A 20,754-nucleotide genomic window follows, 5' to 3' on the forward strand; every position below is an offset into this window, starting at 1 on the left:
CTTCCTTCCTTTCTTTCTTTCTTTCTTTCTTTCTTTCTTTCTTTCTTTCTTTCTTTCTTTCTTTCCTTCTTCCTTCCTTCCTTCCTTTCTTTTTTTCTTTCTTCCTTTCTTTTCTCTCTCTCCTTTCTCTCTTTATTTCTTCCTTCCTTTCTCTGTCTCTCTCACTCACTCTTTCTTTTCCTCCTCCTCCTCTGCTCCAACCCTGGGGTCCTTTGGAGGAGTGGGGAAGGTAAGAGGGGAGGCAGTCTCTGCTCGCCAAGCACTGTTCTCCACAAAGAAGCAGGCTGGGGAATCTTCCCAGCCAGCCCAGGAGACCGGGTGATGCGCCAGAGAGCTGCTCTTAGGACCTCGGAGCTTTCTGCCAAATTGAAGTTAACGCCACCGAGCCACCTCTCTCCTTTCCCTAGCCACCGAGCTCCCTACGGAACACAGACGTAGAGTCGGCGTCAGAGACTGAGGGCAGTCAAAGCGTCCGGGATCCGGCAGAAATTGCTGCATTATAACGTTGCCTGGGCACCCAGTCCCAGCACCGGGGAGGGGCTGATCAGCAGGGTGCGAGATAATAAAGATGTTACGTTCCATAAGGAGCGAGATAAGGACTTGTCACCCTTCACCGAGAGGGGCATTTTCAAATCCGAGGCCAAGCGCTTGACCGTGTTCAGACTAAATTGGAGCCCGGATTTGGTTCTTTTGGGTTAAAGCGGGGAGGCAGCGGGGTTCTTGGACTTTCCGTTGGATTTAGTTGCATTTCCCCCATGTCCCTCGTCCACCCCACCCCCTCCCGGAGTGCACTAGCCTGCCACCTGCCCAGAGCGCAATTAAGGAAGCCACCCAGCCAAGCTTGGCCATTTTCTCTGCAGATTCCCAGCCCCCCAATATACAGGCGTCTCCATTGTTCCGTGAACTTTAGGCGTCCGGGGGACTCTTCAAGGGCTTTGGGGAGAGGAGGGTAGCTACTGGGGTCTGGGGTGCTCGTTCTGCATTCCCTGGTCCCCAATAACAACTACACGGGCCCAACGGCGGCGGGATTTGACGGCGGGTTGTTCGCTCCTATAAATTGCCCAGCAAAGTATTGGCTCTTTTTATTAGTGAGTTCCGAGGGCTTCCAGAGTCATCAATGGGGATTTTATTTATTAGGGGCCCTCTTCCTCGCCGACACCGTGGCAATATTTCCTCATCTAATGTTTAACTGCTTAGAAAACGATGGTCGGTGCCATAAAATATCTTTGTGTTCGGGCGGTGATTAACAAGGCCAGCTCCGGGCCCCGGACTCTGGCTGGCGGCCTCCTGCATTCGAGCCTGGGACCGCAGTTCATTTGCAAAAACCAAACCAAACCCTTGTCCAGCATGGCCTCTGCCTGTACTCAGATTTTCGGGCCGCAGGTGCAGCGTTTAGCCCTCTGGCTGTCTCCTCTACCTGTGTATCTGGTACCTGGCCAGGGTACGGAAGGGCCGCTGCCCTACATCAAAGCCACGAATGTGTGGGTAGAGCGCTGGGCACGGCTGCCACTCTGCTCTTTGAGCGGGATAGAGCCTGCCTTCCCTCTCCCCTCTGGAGACTTGCTACGATGTGTGGAGGGTAGGGATGGGGGCTCACCCCTACTCTGGCTACGGAGCAATAGCGAAAGACATAGCACGTGAAGTGTTTTGCAAGCCTTAAAGCGCTACATAAACGCTAGCAACTAGAATTATTATTCTATGCAGTCGCACTGGTTTGCACGATTGTCGCTTTCCAATTTAAGCATGAGAGACCTTTCTTTCCCTCTTCCTAGCTTCTTACCTGGAACTTACACGAGGGTGTCTTTGGGGACCCTGCTGCGACGGCAAAGCAACATGCATGCATAGCGATTTGCAGGGCAGTCCCTTTACATTTTGGGCGTGAGAAACCCTGCCCTCTCTCTTTCTAACTGACGACTTGGAGACTTGCACTGGAGGGCTCTTGGGGCCCCCAGTTCGAGCTGCAAACTATATGCATGCAGAATGTTTTGCTCTGATGTCAGCTGGAGACTGGGTCAAAAGAGACCCTTCTCTCTTCTGCATTCCCACTCCCTCCTGGGGAGGAGACCTAGGATGCCTCCGGCTCTTAAACTCTCATCTAACTGCCTCGGGCCGGCCGAGGGCTTGCAAATTCAGGCCCTAGGCATCCTCTTGTCCTCCCCCTCCCCACCCCCTCCGCCACCGCTCGGGCCGGGAGCCTCAAGCACCCTCCAACCCTTCGGGCGGCAGGAAAAATCTTGGGTAATTAAGTTGTCTCCAAGCCGTGGGGCTGCTCCCGCCTGAGTTTGCTTGCAGCTGTGAGGCCGTGGGGGTGAATGGCATTTAAATGCAAAAGTCTCTGAGAATGGAGAATTCCAACTTCTGCCTCGCAGCCAAGCCAGAGGAGCAAAGAAGCAGCCCAGCTCTGCTCAGGCTCCCCTGATCTCGGCTGAGAGGAGAGGGAGAAAGGAGAAGGGAAGGCGGGCTGCTCTTTGCCTCATTGCCTGCCAGCCAGCTAAGGAAGGCTGTTTGCAATTTCAGGGTCCCAGCCTGCCCCTCTCCCTTCCCGGAAACTTTCTGGGGACCCCAGGCAACTCCAGGGCCACCCCTCTCTCAGGCAGCCCTCCAGCTTTTTGAGCCGCGGCTGGCTCCACAGCGTCCAGTTCCCCTCCTTGCCCTCACCTCTTCTCCCCTCCTGGGGAGAAGGCGTTTGGCCAGAGCTGGAGGCCCGGGCCGTCCTGGGACTTAGGCCCGGTTGGGGACTTAGCCATCTCCCCCCCCCCCAAAAAAAGCTAGAACAGTTCCACAAAGGGGTTCTTGTGTGAAACACCCCCCTCCCATCAGACACACCAATTTGCAAGTAGCAAAAAGCATTGAAGCCCTCCTCCAAAAAAAAAAAAAACCCACTATTTTATTCAGGCCTTTTTTCCCCCTTTAAATCTGAAAGCCCCAAAATAGACTCCATGTGGCCATAAGCGAAGTCAGCCCCTGGCTCGGGCTTTGAAATCGCTCCAGCAATTATGTAAAAGAGCCATTCACTAACAGGGGAATTAAAAGGGGCTCGCCTGCTTCCCTTTCATGCCGGGCCTCTCATGTTTGGCTTTTCAAAGCCCTTCCAACACGAGGGCTTTCTCCGGGACAAAAGGCGGAAGAAAAAAAAGTCCCCAAACTTGTAAATTGAACGTCAAGGGAACTTTAAACAATTTAAAGCCCATAAATAATGATAAAGGGGACTGGCAAAAACGGCAAACCCATTCAATTAATAGAGTTTCCCAAGCAAAGATCAAGTACTCTCTAGAATAAGAGCCTGCCTGGCCTATTCTTCGCTCCTTGGGCGCTCAGGGAAAGCGGGCCATGGGGCTGGCTTTCTCAAGCGCGTTGGCAAACCAACACTTCGGGGGAAGGGGGGGGGGGTCGAGGAATTTATAGCCAGAAAGTTGGGAGTTCTGTGTGTGTGTGTGTGTGTGTGTGTGTGTGTGTGTGTGCGCGCGCGCATTTTTTTTCAAATATGAAGAGAAGCAGGAGGAAGAGGAAGACTTTTGTGGCATTCAAGGCGCGCGCAGAGAGAGAGAGAGGGAGAGAGAAATGCAAGCACACACGGGATGGGAGTTGTGACCTTTCCAAGCTGTGAGGGTGCTCCGCCCCTGTGAGCCCGGGCCCCAGCTGCACGGCCGCCTCCCCCTTCCCCTTTGCTGTCCCACCCCCAGCCCCCCGGGTGGGTGCACATTCAGGGCGGCGGAGAAGGCCTGTCCTGCACCCAGGCTTCACGTGGGTTGGGGATGCAGCTCTCTTTGGAGCGGCATAGGCGGGTGGGTGGGTGCGCGTCCATTTTCCTCTCCACAGTTGCCAAGGTTCGGTTTCTCCCGGAGGCCCGGCACCCTCCCGAGAGCCATAGCTCTGCTTTCCTGCAGAGTAGGGTGGGATGCTGGGGGGGGGGGAGAGAGAGAGAGAGAGAGAGAGAGAGAGAGAGAGAGAGAGAGAGAGAGAGAGACTCTGTCATTTGTCAGCTCGGGAGCCAGGAGCTCTGTCTTGGTACCTCCCTAATGGCTGGGGTGGAGTTGTCAGGCTCCCATACTAGGGGGGCTGACCGACCACTCGGAAAAATGTATCACCCGGCCGCCTCTAGGCCGGCAGCCCTTACGCCTTTGTCCAGTCTCCGGCTCCTCCTCCTCCTTCTGGGCCTCAGGTCAATGATGACCTTCCAGAACCTTCCCCAAGGAAGGAATTGAACCGCTTCTGTCCAGTACAGACTGAAACAGACAAATGGCTCTTTTCCTCTGCCCTGCTCCCTCCCAAGTTGGAGAGCCGGAGGGGAAGTCGAAGGGGCCAGGACATCTCTCCAGTCGTTGGTGAAGAGGGCTGCGCACATTGCGCTTGACCTTTCAGAGGGGCCTGATCCCCAACTTTTTCTGACACTCTCCTTTCCCTACCCGAGAGGGCTTCGGAGAAATCTTTGGCCGACTCGCAAAAGGCCTTAAAGCGCCGAGAGGGTCAAGAAGCTAGGAAAGCAGGCAGAGCGCTCTGGAGAGGGGCAGCTGGGCCGAGGACCCGGGGTACTTCGGCTATGGCCAGGCCTGGGGACTTCCAGGGATGCTCTTCCCAACACACCCCAGGAGCTGTAGAGAGAGGAAGAGAGATAATGGAACCGAAATGGACCAGGGCGACTGGGGAGCTGGGTCGGACTTGGCCCTTTCTCCGAACGCTCCAAGAAGCTTTGAGCCTGAAAAGGTTGCGGCCCCTCCTTGACCCTCTGATCCTCTCCGCCTGGGAATGGGGGCGGGGGTGGGAGAGATGAGAGTGTGGCAGGAGGCTGTCTCGGGTCCGAACTTTATCTGCCCCCCAGATCTATCCTCCGCAGCCCCCTACAGGTTTCACTGGACTTCAAACGCATCCTAAAAACAGTAGCCGGACTTTTATCTGCATCACACCCGGTACTGGGGGGTGGAGATCACAGAGATGCTAATCCCTTGGGACGAGTAAATAGAAGCCCCCCTGCAAAGCATTGAGGAAGGAAAGGACTAGGAGAGAGGTTGCAATGGGTCGCCTGGGGGCGGGGGGAACGGAGAAGCTGAGGGTGCTGTTTCGATGGCCTGCCACCCACCCCAGGGGCGGGGGAACCTCTAAGAGACAGCTCCTCCAGCGCACAAGGTGGGTCCTTATTTCTTAGAATCATTTCCATTTGTACTGACAAAGATCACAGGTACCCACTACTTTGCTTCTAAACGGTCTCCTTCCTTCCTCACTACAAACCAAAGAAAGAGATGAACCAGGTGGCAGCACCTGAACTAGTTTTATAGACTGGCACCCTGCGACTCCGAGATGAAGTGACTGGCTCAGGGCCAATGGCCGAGGTGAAGTCGGGATCCCTAAAGAGATGGAATGCAGAACCGGAAAGGGTCTCCTTAGAAGCCCTGGACTAATCCAACGTTAACGTTGCAGAGGAAGGCACAAAGAGATGAGAGAGACACACCCAAGGGTAGTGGGAGGGGGGTTGGAGATTCTAACTCGCGGTTTAGGACCCCAAATGCGAGACTTTCATACACACACACACACACACACACACACACACACACTCACACACTCACACTATAGTCACTACTCAACAAATACTGGTTGAATGAAAGACAAAGTGTGGGAGTCAGGATTAGAGGAAGGAAATGACCTTTCCCGGCATTGATCTCTCCTCCATTAGCATCAGCAAACTTTCTAATCTCAAGTGCTCTAGGAGCAGAGAGCAGTGAATTTAGAGGCAGAAGACTTGGATTAGAATGCCACCTCTGTGAATTGCCACCTCTGTAAATTACCACCGGTGGGCAAATTACTTCACCTTTTCTAGTCTCAATTTCCTCCTTTGTGACATAAAGGGACTATAACTGAATGACCTCTTGGGTCCTTTCCAGCGCTAAAGTCAGGATCCTATGATACCTCGATTTCGAATGAATGGAGAAGAAAAACTTTGGGCTATGTTTGTACTGTCGATCCTTCCCCTTTGCTTCTGGCTCTGTCCTAGGCCAGAGGGCCCCATAAAGCTGGACCCAGAAGAGGATCCCAAGCAGACTGAGAGATCAAGCTTAAGTTGGGGATAGGGTTTAATGGATAGGGTTACTTTTACATTGGCAAGTAAGGGATCCTGGCTGACCTTTTAATGAGAGCCCTTAAATTAGAAGACTCAATAACAAATGCTTGGGAAATGGACTGTCCTCCCTGCAGTCCTAGCTAGTGTTCCTACATCAACAGAAACATGCATCATATCACAACATACTATACCTATCATATTGCAATTTATGATTGAATATGTAAACGTATTGCAATAAATATATATTCCAGTATATGCTGTAGTATAGACTATATAATACATTCTTATGCTGTTCTCTGTATCTTCTATCTCTCTCTATCCTCCTGTAATACAGGCTGTCCATAGAGTGGATAGAAAGTAGACCTGGGAGTCAGAATGATGGGGACTCAAGTCTCGCCTCTGACACATACTGATTGTGCCCCTGATCAAGTCACTTAACTTTTCAATGCCCAAGGCAACTGTCTAAGATTTCCAGGCTCTCCACTGCATTGGTAGAAGGAGTCTCCTTGTCAGACATTTTCCTGGAATTCCCAATGAATTCCTGGGGCCAGTCCCAATTCCCATCTTCTATCATTTGTAAAACCCAGGGGTTGCCCTAGAGGTCCTCTAAGTGCCTTCCTTGTTCTGTATCTGAGATTCTTCTGCAAGAAAGGCAGGGTGAGAAAGTGTATAGAGAGCTAGCCTTGGACTCGAATCACCTGAGTATGTCACCAGGATGTGACATTAAAAGTCTGTCTGTCTGTCTCAGTCTCTCTCAATGCACACTGTAATATACTGTATCTATAATATGTAGCAACTACTTCCCATATAAATATATATCAATACCTACTATACCAGATTGTCTACATGAATGGGATGGAATTGGACCTATGATTTTCATTGCTCCAGGGAACTCACTACCAATGATCGGTAAATTCCTTCCACCCAAGCAGATTGGTGCCTGCTCTGCTACTTCTAGGCTCCTGTTATCTGAGCATACTTAGAGGTGAGGTGATTTGTCCAAAGTCACACAGCCTACAGGTGCCTGAGATGGAACTTGAACCCGGACTTCCTGCCTCCAATTCCAGAACCATTCAATGGGCCACACTGCTTCTCACGTTTCATCTTTAATACAACAATAGATAATACAGTATGTTGCTTAGGTGGATGTGTATAGACAATGTTGCATGTAATATATAATTTTTTATGTGTTAATAGTCAATTAATGAACATTAACCCACCCAAAAGTCTACTTTAAATATGTGGGTACCGTTAAAACCACATCACTTAATCAACAGAGAAATGAAGAAAATCAAAGTGCTCCTGTCGCCTAAAACAAGTCTCAGGTATGAGTCCCTTAAAAATAAAGCAGTTTCACCAGGGAAAGGACCAGTGGTGACCCTGAAAATCAGGAGTAAATGGGAATTAGGAGAAACTATAAAATGGTCTCTGTTTCCATTATATCCAAGGCACCCTCTGGGCTGGATAGAGCTGAAGAATTTATGAGTATGAGAAGAGGCAAGAGTTCAGAAGTTGAAAAAAAAAAGGAACTTTTTTAAATGGAAAAAACTAGGGGCCTCCTCCTCCTCCTCCTCCTCCCCCTCCCCTGCCTTCCTCCCCATAGAAAGAAAAGGAGAGAAATGAAGAGGAAGTGAAGGCAGGCTCCTGAGACATGGAGGTAAAGAGAGAACATGTCTCCTGCCCAGGTCAAGGGACAGAAATGAATGAATGATCATAGGGATACAGGGCCAAAGCTGGGAGACGACCCAGACCCCATCTAATCCAGCCCATTTCCCAGGTAAGAACATGGAGGCCCAAATTTGGTGCTTTGACTTACTTGAGGAGCTCAGGGAGCAGACAGGAGTCTCATTTGGCTAGACACTGAGGGCCTGAAGGGGACAAATGTGGAATAATTTTGGAAAGTTAGATCACAGCCGGATTGTAGAAGGCTTTAGACAACAAGCTGAGGGGTCGGTATGGTATCCTGCAGCCAATAGGGAGTCACTGACTATTCCTGAGCATGGGAGGGACCTCAAGATGATCTCAATGAAAAGCACAGTTTTTCACTGGATGGGAAGGAATGAATGGGTTGAAATCTACATCAGCAGAAGGAAGTGTCTACACTGAAGAGCTCACAAACCCATTGGAATATTGGCATGTGCAAGAGTGGACAATGTAAATATACACATGTGTGCACATATATGCATACACACATATGCTTAATGTATAGAACATGTATGTTTTATATATTTATATGTCATGTTTAATGAGTTTGCTAACAATATGAATAACCATTTCACTTCTTCTAGGATGCGAGATTTCATCTTCCTCTTCTCATATAGAGGCTTCAAGAGTGTGTCTATCCAAAAGCATCATCCCCCAGCAGCCACCCTGGTGAAGACCCTCTCCATCTTGACCAGGTAGATCCATGGACAAAAGATATATAGTTTGTCCCGGCATTGAAATAAGAGCCCACATGCCTACAGGGTTTTACCTTCCTTCCCACCACCATGTGTGCCCAGGAAAGTACTGTAATTCTGGTTTTTCAGATAAAGAAACTGAGGCTCAATAAGGTGAATTGACCTGTCTGTGGTCACACAGCTTCTAAGTATCTGAGGTGGGATTTGAACCCAGGTCTTTTGGCTTCATGTCCAGGATGCTTTCTCTACACTGGCAACATCTTTGTTTAAAGGCTTCTTCTCCTCTAGAATTTGGCAGGCATTTTCCCAGCCTCTAGATTAGGGTTGCCATGACATTAGTAAAAATGAGCTCACTTCTGTGAGAATGTTAACACTGTCAGGCCATTTGAAGGCCCAGCAGTCTGCAGCTGTGCTCCTGAGCAGACCACTGGGGGTGGAAGAAGAGAGTCGGAGGATGGCAGCATCTGGTCGTCCCTGCAGAGGTCAACGACAAGGGGGGCGGGACCTTGTTGATCCAAGGTTCCCATGTTATCTCTGCTTCAGGCTTCTCCCACTTCAGGGGCAGTCTAAACAACATGAATTACATTTAGGAATACTTCAGCTCATGGGAGGCATTCTCACAGTCAAGAAGATAGGGGTCAAATCCAGTTTTTGACACCTCTTGGCCTTTGACAAATCATTTAATCTACCAGGTTGAGATTTGGAGTTCCCTAGAGCAGTGAAATCCTATGTCTGATAAGAGAAAGGAAGAACAGAAGAAAGGATAGAATAAAGAAAGAATGAATGAATAAAAGAAAGAATGGAAATAGAAAGAAAGAGATGGAGGGACAGAAGGAAGGAAGAAGGGAAAGGAGGAAGGGAAGAGGAAAGGAAGGAAAGAATGAAGGAAGAAAGGGGGAGAGAGAGAGAGGGAGAGAGAGAGAGATAAGCTAGCACAGTAAAGGTTAAGAAATTTCTCTCACTCTGCAAATTGTCATAAAATAGAGGGATGAAAAGAAGCAGATATTGCCGGAGGTGAAGAACACTCTTACTATCCCTATGCATGGTAGATGCTTAATTAATAAATAAAATGGGATTGAGTTGAAGTGAATTGAATGGAGAGTGGTAAGTCAGATATTGAATCTTGTCAGATAAAGCTAGAGTCAGACCTAGCACATCTCTGGTCCAACCCCTTAGCAAATACACGCTTCCCTCGTCCCAAAGATGAGACCACCCAGCCTTTCCTTCACCATTTCCAGTGATGAGGGATGCACCCTCCCAGGTGGGGCCCATTCCATTTTCAGACCCTCTGATTGTTAAACAAGCTCTCCTTGGTGACGAGCCAAAGCCTACCTCCTTGTAAATTCCCAGGGCAAATAATACAATGGTGAGAGGCAAAAAACCTGGGCTCAGACCTGGGAAAGTCGCTTCAACCTCATTTGGCCTCAGTGGCCTTGCCCGTTAAATGTTGGAGTCAGACTAGTCAGACTCTAATGTCCCTTCTGGCTCTAAATCTGTGAGCCCTATCATCTTCATTAAAATCCTGGCTGAGTGACCTTGGACAGGTTACTTGCCCTCTCTGGGCCTGTTTCCTCATCTGTAAAATGAGAGGGTTTGATGAGGTGGCCTTCTTGGTCCTTCTGGTTTTAGATAGCTGTAGGAGCCTAAGAATTTGCCCATCTAAGTTCCTTCCTCTGGGAGTTGCATTGCATTGGTTTTATTTTTTCCTTCTCTTTTTTCCTGCCTCTCTCCCCTCTCCTCTCCCCAACACACACCTTTTCTGCATCTTTACAGAAAATGAGGATTTTATTCTCTTGACCTTGTAGGGGCCATGGGGTCTTGAAAACATAAAAACATGCCCAATAACAACCTGTAATATTGAGAGCTTTTTCTGTTCTGAAATTTTGACTGAATTCTTTAAAGTTCAATCTCCTGAATCTCTATTTGCAACAAAACTTGTTTGTTTGTTTTTTAAACCCACTTAAAAGTAGATTCAATGAGTGACTTTGTAATTATTGTCAGAATAAGTGATACATTTAAATTTAATACACCAAGCATGATCATTTTATGAGCAAGCAAAGTCATGTATAAGACACTTTGATGTTCCACTCTAAACTAACGAAGTGATTGGAGATGCATGGAGAGTACTAAAAACAATTGCATAGATTTCTGTTTTCCATTAAGATTCCTTTTCTCTTTGTTTCTGTTTTACCACCTTCAAAATTTCCAGAAAATGTCTCTCTCTAGTAGATACCAGGTTCTATGTGCCCTTGAGAGGGGCTTGGGTACTCCTTCTGAAGGGAGTTAGTTTATAACATCAATATGCTATTCAATGAAAACAGTCAAGAGCACTGGGTTCAAATCCCACTTGTCAACTTAGTTGTGTGACCTCAAATCACTTAACCTCTCTGAGGCATATAATAAGGATAACAATATGCTTGCACCTCCAGCCTCATGGGTTCTGAGGGCAGTGAAATGTAAATTTGGGAGTGCAATAACCATTGTGAGCTGTTAATATAAAAAAATCACCTACCCTTCCTTCCATGCAGTTTATGGGTCAAGAGAGATCAAATGATGCCCAGTTTGGCTAAAGCACCCTTGCTTCTACCTACCCACAGTAGCAACTGTGTTGGAAATGAAAAGATCCTTTGAAATTCTTCAGATTCAAGGGGCAGGAGAGGATAGTGTAAAGGTTACCTAAGAACCCTGGGTTCTGCTCTCAGCTGGGCTGCTAACTTTCCAGATGAGCTTGGCCACATCATCTGATCTCTTGGTGCTTCAGTTTCTTCCTATGTACAACAAGGGTATTTGACTGGATTTGGTCAAAGGTCTTTTCTAGTTGGGAATTCATAATCTGACCTTGGATATAGCAGGTGAAAGTGCATACCTATTTCAGATAAAAGCCAAGGTTGCGGGGACACAGGGCCATAGATTTTGACCTCCATGGGACATCAGAGTCGTTTGCTACTGTTTCCTCCACTTATCATCTTCTTTCCTGACCCCTTCCCCACCTCAGCCAAGGTAACTAAATATTCACTGAATCAGTATATTCTTTCCATCAAAGTAGCTCCATGAGACAGCTAGAAGGGATCTTTGAGGTCATTTATTTCAAATCCCTCCATGTGACAGATGAGGAAACTGATGCCCAGGGAAGTTAGGTGACCCTTCCAGTGAAAAGGAGACCCGAGCTCCTTGCCTCTTCAGGCTTGCAGAGGTCACTTATGCCCCAAGAAAGCTGACAAAGGCAGAATCAAGCCCCCATGGCCTGCAGCCACTTCACTAAGCCTCAGTTGATCCATCTTCAAAATGAGGGTGGGGAAGGTTCTTGTTAGCAAGTAAAGTATTCACTTCCTTATTAGAATTACCAGCCTCAGGAGGCAGAAGGTTTCTCCTCAGTAAAAGTCTTTATTTTCCCTTTTGAAATGTTTTGTTGATTGCTCTTCTTTAAAAAAAAAATCACTGAGTCACTTCCCGATCAGTCATAAAAAAAAGCATTTATTAAGTGCCTATTACGTACCATAGCTGTTGAGTATACAAAGCCAAAAATGGATCCATCCCTGTCCTCAAGGGGACATAGAACCCTCAATTATTACAAATGAGTATGGTCAAACAAAACAAATCAACTCTTTGGCCATCTCTGAAAATGTATATGTCACTACACACCCATAGTTCACCACCTCTTGCCTAAGAGGTCAGAGGCCTTCTTCACCATTATTAGTCCTCCAAAGTTATGGTTGGTCCACTCTATTGGTCAGAAAGTTCTGATGTCTTTCGGTGTTCTCCTTTAGGAAACTGTGGCCATCATGTAAATTATTCTCCAGGTTCTGCTTCTTCTATCTGCATCCTCATTAGAGAGTTCCCATTAAAACCTGGAAGGCCATTTCATAATGGTGAAAAAGGAATTCTGTTTCAGGCACAAATCGGACTGGGTGGCCCCCGGAAATCATTTCTTCCTCGGAGGCGTCGTGATAACTAATGGCTCCCATTCCCCATCCGACAACCCTGAAAAGGCAGCAGTGAAAAGAGCCCCGGGTTTGGAGATGGAGGGCGTGGTCTCCAATCCCAGTGACCTTGGGCCAATCACTGCACTGCTCTTCCTGTTTGTTTAACCATGCAGTGAGGGATTAGACTAGCTGGGTGGCTGAGTGGAGAGAGGGCTGGGCTTTCAGTAGGGAGGATCTGGGTTTGAATCCTTCTTCAGACACTTCCTAGCTGTGCGATTCTGGGCAAGACCATCTATTGGTCTCAGTTTCTTCATCTGTAAAATGGAGATAATAGTACTTGCCTCCCAGGGTTGTTATGAGGATGAAAAGAGATCGTATATACAAAAATCTTCACCACCTTCAAAGCACTATGGACATGTGAGCTATTTTTAAAATTCCTTTCTAAAAATTGAATTAATGTTTAATAATTATAGGCACCGTGCCCTCCTTTCCCCTGCTCAGGCAGAAGTAGAGGAGGTGCAAGGGAACGCCCCCAGCACCAAGGACGGCTGTCCTAAAAGTGATTTTCTTAAAATAAAAAAGGGCCCCAGGGGTAAGTGGTGGTACCCCACCCCCACACCAATTTTTATGACTTTATATATAATATATCTCTATGTCTCCGGGGGGAGGGGCGACTGGCGTCGTCCTGGGGTGGGGGTAGGCAGCCCCAGGCCATCCTGCCTCATCAGCCACCACTTTATTAGCTCAAACACACAAGGCGCCACAGGTGCACCCCGCAGCGTCCCCGTCTCTCCCCCGGCAGTCTGTGGGTCCATTTGGGTGGCCTCTGGCTGGCCCCCACCCTCAGTTACGGTCAGATTCTTCCTCTTGCAGCCACTTGAGGAAGGCATTGACAGACTCTGGGGCCACTCCCTTGCCCTGCTGCTCCTCCGGGTCCTTGCTGCTCTCCCAGGCCTCCTCTTTGACCACGTCTTCATCATAGAGCACGTCGAAGAACACATAATAGGCTGACTGGCCGCTCCAGGGTGACCACGAGCGCCCGCAGTTCCTTCGTTCGCATATTTCTGTAGAAGCTTCGCTCGGGCCTTCAGCACGGCCACATCCATCCGCATGGGGACTGGAAAATGATGGCTGAACAGCAGACGGCGGTCAGGAGTGCGCGGTCCAAGGTACTGGGCCACCTTCTGCTCGCTCAGGTTGGCCTGTGGAGGAGAAAGGACGCCGGTGAGCAAGACCGCCGCCCCTCCAGGCTTCCCCCCTCGTTCTGGGGCCTCTTCCCACCTCTAGCCAGTCATAGCTTCGCTGGTTGCTGGTGCTCTCCTGAAGCAGCTTCTTCAGCTGCTGGCTCAGCTCCTCGGGGGACAGCTCTAGACGGGCCGGCGGCTCGGACTCCTCTCCCGGTGTGCATTCCCCTTTCTTGCGATATATTTTAAAAAAAATTAGTATTATTACCTTTAAGGTCCCTTCCAACGCTATAACTGCACCAACTTAGTTTGGGGACGCAACCCTAGAGGCTTCTCTCGGTCCAGGTCACCTGCATAATTCTTCATTTTGTTTGCTCGTGGGATCCACCTTGTTTCGAGCCCACAAATAGCGCCCGGGCCCCCTCTGGGACCCCCTTGCCCGAGCTAAACGTGCTCTGAGATCGCCTCCACGGTTGCCTTGGGAGGATGCGAGCACGCCCCCTGGAGGGCCCGGCTGGTACCCGCAGAGCTGTGCTCAACCACAAGACGGTCCGGACCTAGGGACGCAGCCAGTGAGTGGCCTTGCCACCTCCCCGGAAGTCCTCCAGGACCTGGGCGTAGGAGCGCCCCTGACTGATAAACGCCCAGTTCTTGTCGCCAGCTGCATCCCTTCGTGTCAGAGGGTAAGCTGGGCTCTCATATTTTAATTAAAGATGCGTTTTGAATTCCCTGTGGATTTCTGTCCCTCCCCTTCCTTTTTTAAGAGCAATATCCCCACTTTTAATGCGGCCCAATTAACTCTTCTGCACTTCCTGAAACTGTTTCTCTTCAACTCCTTTCAATCTAGTAAATATGCCTCAGCAGCTAGCTAATTTCTTAGGGCTCGCTTCCCCTGCCTCGCCATTTGCATACAGAGTGTGTTTTGCTGGGCGCACCATCCCACCCCCGCCTTTTGCTGGGTCTCTCTGCAAGCGCCAGGTCCACTCTGGGCTGGCCAGGTTGGGCTCTCTTGGATTCCTGTGCCCGCTGTCCCTGGGAAGAGTGGGGTTGCTGACCTCGAGGGGAAAAGGAGGGGAGGAGAAAGAGCTTTGCAAATCTCAGCGAATGGGAAGGCCAGTCAAGGAAGGGGAAGACCAGTGATCTGGGGCCTCTCATCAGGAGGTCAGTGGAAGACTCTTGGGGCAGGCCCCCAGGAAACCAAGGCAAGCAGCACCTTTCAGCCGTCTTCGGAAAAAAGGATAAGAGCTTTAGAGCTGTTCTGGGTTGTCGAGGGCATCAAGTCTCTTTTAACAGAAGGGGAAACCGAGGCCCAGGAAGTGCAGTGACTTGCCTAAGGTCACATAAGGGTTAACTGGATCTTAGATTTTCAGCTGGGAGAGTCCTCAGAGATCATTTAGTTCAACTTCAGCATTTGGCAGATGAGGAAACTGAGGCTCAGGTAGATGAAGGCATTCACCCAAGGCCACACAGGGCCACACATCAGCAGAGACTGGATTCGAACCTGAGTTCACATTCCCCAATTCTGACGAGCCTTCCCCTGCATCGGCTCTAGTGGGCCTTGGGGGCTTGGTCCGCGTGCGCCCCTGGTGGCCCGGAGGGCTAGCTCTCAGCAGCGCAAACATGGCCCTTGCACCCACGTGCACCCCAGAGGCCTGTTCCTTCCCTCGCCCAGGGCGCCCGCAGTGTCGGGCTGGCTTCCCAGCCCGGGTCAGGGGGGAGCACCGTCTCATCACGGGCGCCCGCCCCCGAGCTCCGCAATGCAGACATTACCGCGCAGTATTTTTCAATTAGAGCTGACGAATTCAATCAAAATTCCATAGATTAGGATGAAATGAGGCATGGGTCATTTACAGGGGAATTTAATTGCAGAGCCATTAGACAAACAGTATATTTGCCGTTCGCCCATGATCCATCATTTTCGACGTCGAGGCAAGAGCCGCATCTTTTCCCCAACGCTGGTGCCGTTGCAGCCGCCTCCTCCCTGGCAGACCCAGCTCCAGCTCGGACCCCGGCTCTGGCCCAGGGACCAGCCCTATCCGCTCCCCAGGGATCCATGCTGCGAGCGGCTGCGAGCGGCTGCCCGTCCCTGCCGCCCCCAGGGCCTGGAAATGTATCTGCCAGCCGCTACGCTGGGGCTGCTCTCGCGCCCAAGTCCTCCCTCCTCGCGTGCCTCTCCTGTATCCCTTTCCTGCTTGGGTCCTTCTGGTTCCCAGACCCGGCCCTTACCCCAACCGCCAGCGCGATATGAGGTGGTTCCTTCTTCTTCTTCTTCTTTTTTTTTTTTTGTTACAATTAAACGCCCCCGTTTCTTTCGTCTTCCAGATTCTCCTCTTTCTTCCCTCTCTCGGGGCGTCCCAATCTTTTCCAGTGCCCCAGTGCTCCTCTCCCAGACATCAGTTACCTAGATGTAAATATTAGTTCACCCCTCACCCACCCGCTACCAAGCTGCTGGATTGTCTAGTGAAGTCCAACCTGGTTATGTCTCTTCCCTACTTGTTTTTTTTTTTTTTAAGGGTAGGGTGTCAGGAAGTACCCCCCAGATTTCCCTGCCCCAAAGGCTGAGGGCCAGCCAGCTTCCAAGAAGCGGCCTGGAGATCTGGCAAGGAAGAAAGGACCAGAGAACCTGCTAGCCGAGTTCAGGACCACCTGACCAGAAATCTTTTGGGAGCCAGGAAGATTCTGGTTTCGCCTAGTTACCCCAGACCTCATCTGCTGACACGCCCCAAACTCGAACATCCTTCCGTTGGGGAATCTGGTGTCTGAGCTCTGAGATTTGGTGACGTCCCTCCCCTTCGTACCTCCATGGCAGGAGTGAAAAGGAGGATTGGTCGCTCAGTGGTCAACTGGCATACTTTGCTTTTTCACTTTTTTTGGAGTGGATTAAAACAAAACAAAAATCCTTCCTAATTTTCCCCTCGTTGATTTCATGGGCATGTGAAAATACCTATTTTGCAAGAGCATTTTGAGAAAGAAAACCCAGGAGCTTTTGGATTCTGTCCTTCTTCCTCTTTGGTGCCATTTCTTCTCCACATGCGCAGATCAGGCGTCCAGGAGGGGCCTGGGTAACGACCCCAGTATTTATCTTTTATGATTAATAAACACCACAATAAAGCCAGGCGCCCTTCCTGAAACCAGGCGAGCTTCCCAAAGTGCTAGTCATGTCCTCCAGGAGAGTCGAGAGATGATAGCTTCATATTAACTGCCTTCCATAAAAGCAGGCTTGCCCAGAGATGGAGGGAAAACCAGAAACAATCCTCATTTTGCCCGATGAGTTTGTGCTGGGGCGCTGTGTTAGCAGCCTGAGTGATTTAATTGGAAGGAAACGTGAAAAATGTGTCATTTTTTTTGGTGAAGAATTTATGCTTCACTTCCTAGAAATCTCATTGTGTTAACTAGGAGCCTACTGTGTTCTGTTTAGCAGCCTTAATTGCATTTTTATGTGTCTCTGTATTATGAGTTAATGTGACCTCCTGTCTTTAGCTGATAAAAAAAAATAGATCTTCACATCTGCATCCAGCTGAAGAGCAGAGACAGAGACACACAGAAACAGAGACACAATGGGACAGAGAGAGATACAGAGACAGGGCGACAAAGACGGAGGGAGAGAGACAGAGACAGACAGATAGACAGACACAAGCGGAAAGCTCCACAGCGTTCCAGTAACTTTGTTACTTTGTTTCTTCCGAACAGGGGCCGCGACTATATGGACGGGACCGAGACACCCCTTGCCTGCCTGCCTGCCTGCCCAGTGAGTAATCACACCCCGAATTAAAGCCCAGCATTAAACCCAAAGACCGCATTCTCAATCATGTTTATTGCTTACAAATTACATTACAAAGAAATCTCTCTCTCTCTTTTTCCTTTTTTTGAGCGATTAAGCAAAGACTTAGGGTCTTCAGCCGCAGCGGGATCAGTAGCCCTCAGACGCCGGCTGGCCACCACCCTCCACTCGATTTTTCCAGCTCCAAAGAAGGCTGGACCAGGGGCACCAGGCGACCGCGCTCCGCGGATCGGTTTTGCGAAAAAACAAAAAAACAAAAAAACAAAAAACAAAAAACAAAACAAAAAAACAAAAAACAAAAAAACCAGCTGAACGCACAGTTGCCAATTGGACTTCCAATACAGCATCACGTAAAACAGAGCCGGCTTAACACCGCATTCATGTATAAACGCACAGTCTATAGAATGTGCCTGATTAATATGAGGAAGGGCGTATGCTATCCCTTAATCAATATTTGGATTACCAAATCTTTTCCGTGAGCCAGTTGGCAGCATTCGGGAGTCTACTTTCTCAAGACACTACTCTTGCTTTGTCTGGGGCCTTCTCCCCAGTTCCCCCAACAGTGGGAGTAAAGGACAAAAAACCCAATCCCTCACTCTCTTGTTTTCCTATCCACCTCTATCTTTCTTCCCCTTTGATTCTGGGTAAAACCAATGTTCATTCTAGACTGTGGGAAGACTGTTGGGCACATGGCGCCACCTGGAGGATATCGCAGGGATGAGTATGAATAATTCGACCATTTCTTTCAACGCCCAGAAATCCATTCAAAGATTGGGTTTGTCCAGGGTTGCTTTAAAAAACAAACAAAACAACCGGAAAACAAAAAGCTTGTCTTAGAGAGATCTTATCCATATTTTCAAGACAAATCCAATACTTTGTTACTGTCGCAAGGTATTTTGGCACCACCTTGAAATAAATCTGGCAGAAAAGGCTAGCTAGATTAAGAAAGGAGAGAGGTAGGGATTTTGAGTTGGGCAGAATCCCACCCATAGGTCCCCGGATAACCGTCTTCTGAAAGTCACTCAGACCAGGGAATAAGGGCCCCTTGACAGATTAAGGAAGAGTAAATGTGCCTTGTTGCTACCTTCTATCCCTTGAACAGTTCCCTGAGAGCTCAGAGCTTCCCTCTGTAGCTGATGTTATCATGACTCCTCTCTTTCTTTCTGTGTGTACAGGGGGAGCAGGGCCCAGTATCACTGCAGGCCAACTTGCTTCCTGAATCTCTAATTTTCCTTCAAGCCATTCAGCTACATAAGGTTTCTTTACAAGATTTTTGCTATACCCTGTTCATTGGAGTTGTCCCTGGGTGAGCTATTAGTGCTTTGGCCCAGATACTAACATCTGGGGTGGAGTGGTGGTGAGCTTCCCAGAGACCACAACTCCCTTGCCTCCTGTTTTCTTAACCTTTGCCAGTATGGGACTAGGGTGGGGGCAGGCAGCCCAGACAAAGGCAAAGTAATGGGGTCAAGAGCCAGTGGGATTCAATGTAAGCATCCATCCAAAGTCAGAATTGTCTTATGCATGGGCTGACCCCTGACCCTCAGTTGCTTCCATCCTAGGAGAAAAAGTTTGTGAATTCAAGTTTAAATGGCTGTTATAATGGCTTGGAACATAGGAACAGGTGCTGGGCCTAAGTTTATGGGTGCCTCCTTGTGAGATCTCTGGATTCTGGGAGGTTTGATACTTTAAAAAAAAATTTTTTTTGAAAGGTTTGATACTTTTAACACAACCCAATGCTCCATAAATGCAGCTGAGACTCCTCCCAGTCAGGTTAGAATTCCATGGTTCTGCTGATATTGAAATGACATTACAGTAGAATGGGACTTCAGAGATCATGGAGTCCAACTCTTTCCTTTTCTTGTATGGTTTTTTCCCTTTCATTTTACAAAGGAGGAAACTGAGGCCCAGAGGAAGGAGGGGACTTGGTTAAAATCACAAAGATAGTAAGTATCCAAGACAGAATTTGAACCCTGATCTTCTGATCACAGAATCCAGTGTTGTTTTTTTTTTTTTACCAGTGCACTGCCCTCCCTCTCTGTGCAATATTACAGTCATCCTTTTAAGTCCAAAATGGGCAAGAAATGTGGACATTACCATCCTCAACATGCAAGATACCTTTAGCTGAAGTATGTCTTGTGAGCTTTCCAAGAATGTGGCCAATTTTCTAGTATTAGAATATTAGGGGACAGCCTGGCTCAGTGACGAGAGCCTTGGTTCTGGGGTCAGAGAACTCAGCCCCACTGCCTTGTATCAGTTACTTCTCCTTTTTGGCCTCAGGTGTTAAACCTCTGGGCATCTTCCATTTACATGCCAGTCACCCTGCATATGAAGACGAAAAAGAAATAGTGTCTGCCCTCAAGGAGCTTATAAATTTGTCTGTACATCTCTTGCACCGTGGCCATGTCCACATATGTATAATCATTATCGGTGGCCATGCACTTACCTCTGGACTGGATAGTAAGGACTTTGATTTATCTTTGTATCTTCTCTGGTGGCCAGGCCACTGATCACATGCAGTGGATGACTGACCTGTGCTGGGATGAATAGAATTATCTCTGGTACAATAAGGACTTAATAGCTACCATTCAAGAAGGCTAGCAATATCCCATCTATGATGCTAGCCAGCTAATCAGTTTCCTCATTTGTAAAATGAGATGGTTATATTGGATGACTCTCCTTTAGCATGCTAAATCTATGAAATTCAAGCTATTTAATATTGTCAATTTATGTGATGTGCTATGAGTGGTAGGTCAGGGGCAGTAGTGGAGGAGGGCATGAGTCTCCAGCCATTCTGTCAAACATGGCAGAGCCAACCTTATGTTTTGTGAACCTGGTAATCATGGTAGGATGGCTGGATAGGATGGACACAGTTTTTTTTTTCCTTTTCAATCAGTCTTACTGTTGTCCAGAACCTCGAGATAGAAACCGATTGACTGGTAAGGCACAAATAGCAAGAAAGGAGATGGTCAGCTGGCCATTTTCAATTTGCTAAGTCATTTGATAATGAACAACTAACAATGATATAAGGTCTTAACAAAGAGGGCAAAGCCCTCCACACATATTGTCTCACTTGATCCTCAAGACAACCCAGGGATGTAGGGGCTGTTATTATCTCTATTCTATAGATGAGGAAACTGAGGCAAACTGACATTAAGCAACTTGCCCAGGGTCACACAGCTAATAAGTGTTTAAAGTAGGATTTGAATTCAGGTCTTCCTCACTCCCAGTCCAATGCTCTTATCCATTGTGAGGTGGCATACTTTACTGATCATTTTGACTTTGCAGAGTTGGCTCCAGGTGAAGCAGGAAGCTTTTGCCTTCAGTGACCTCTTGCTGTTGCCCTTCTTCACCTTTACATTGGCTCCTATAGTGCTTTTGTTATTAAGTGTGGATTCTTCAGCGACTGGAGGGGGAA

Source organism: Vombatus ursinus, unplaced genomic scaffold, assembly GCF_900497805.2.
Source record: "Vombatus ursinus unplaced genomic scaffold, bare-nosed wombat genome assembly UNPS02012901.1, whole genome shotgun sequence".
NCBI classification, from domain to species: domain Eukaryota; kingdom Metazoa; phylum Chordata; class Mammalia; order Diprotodontia; family Vombatidae; genus Vombatus; species Vombatus ursinus.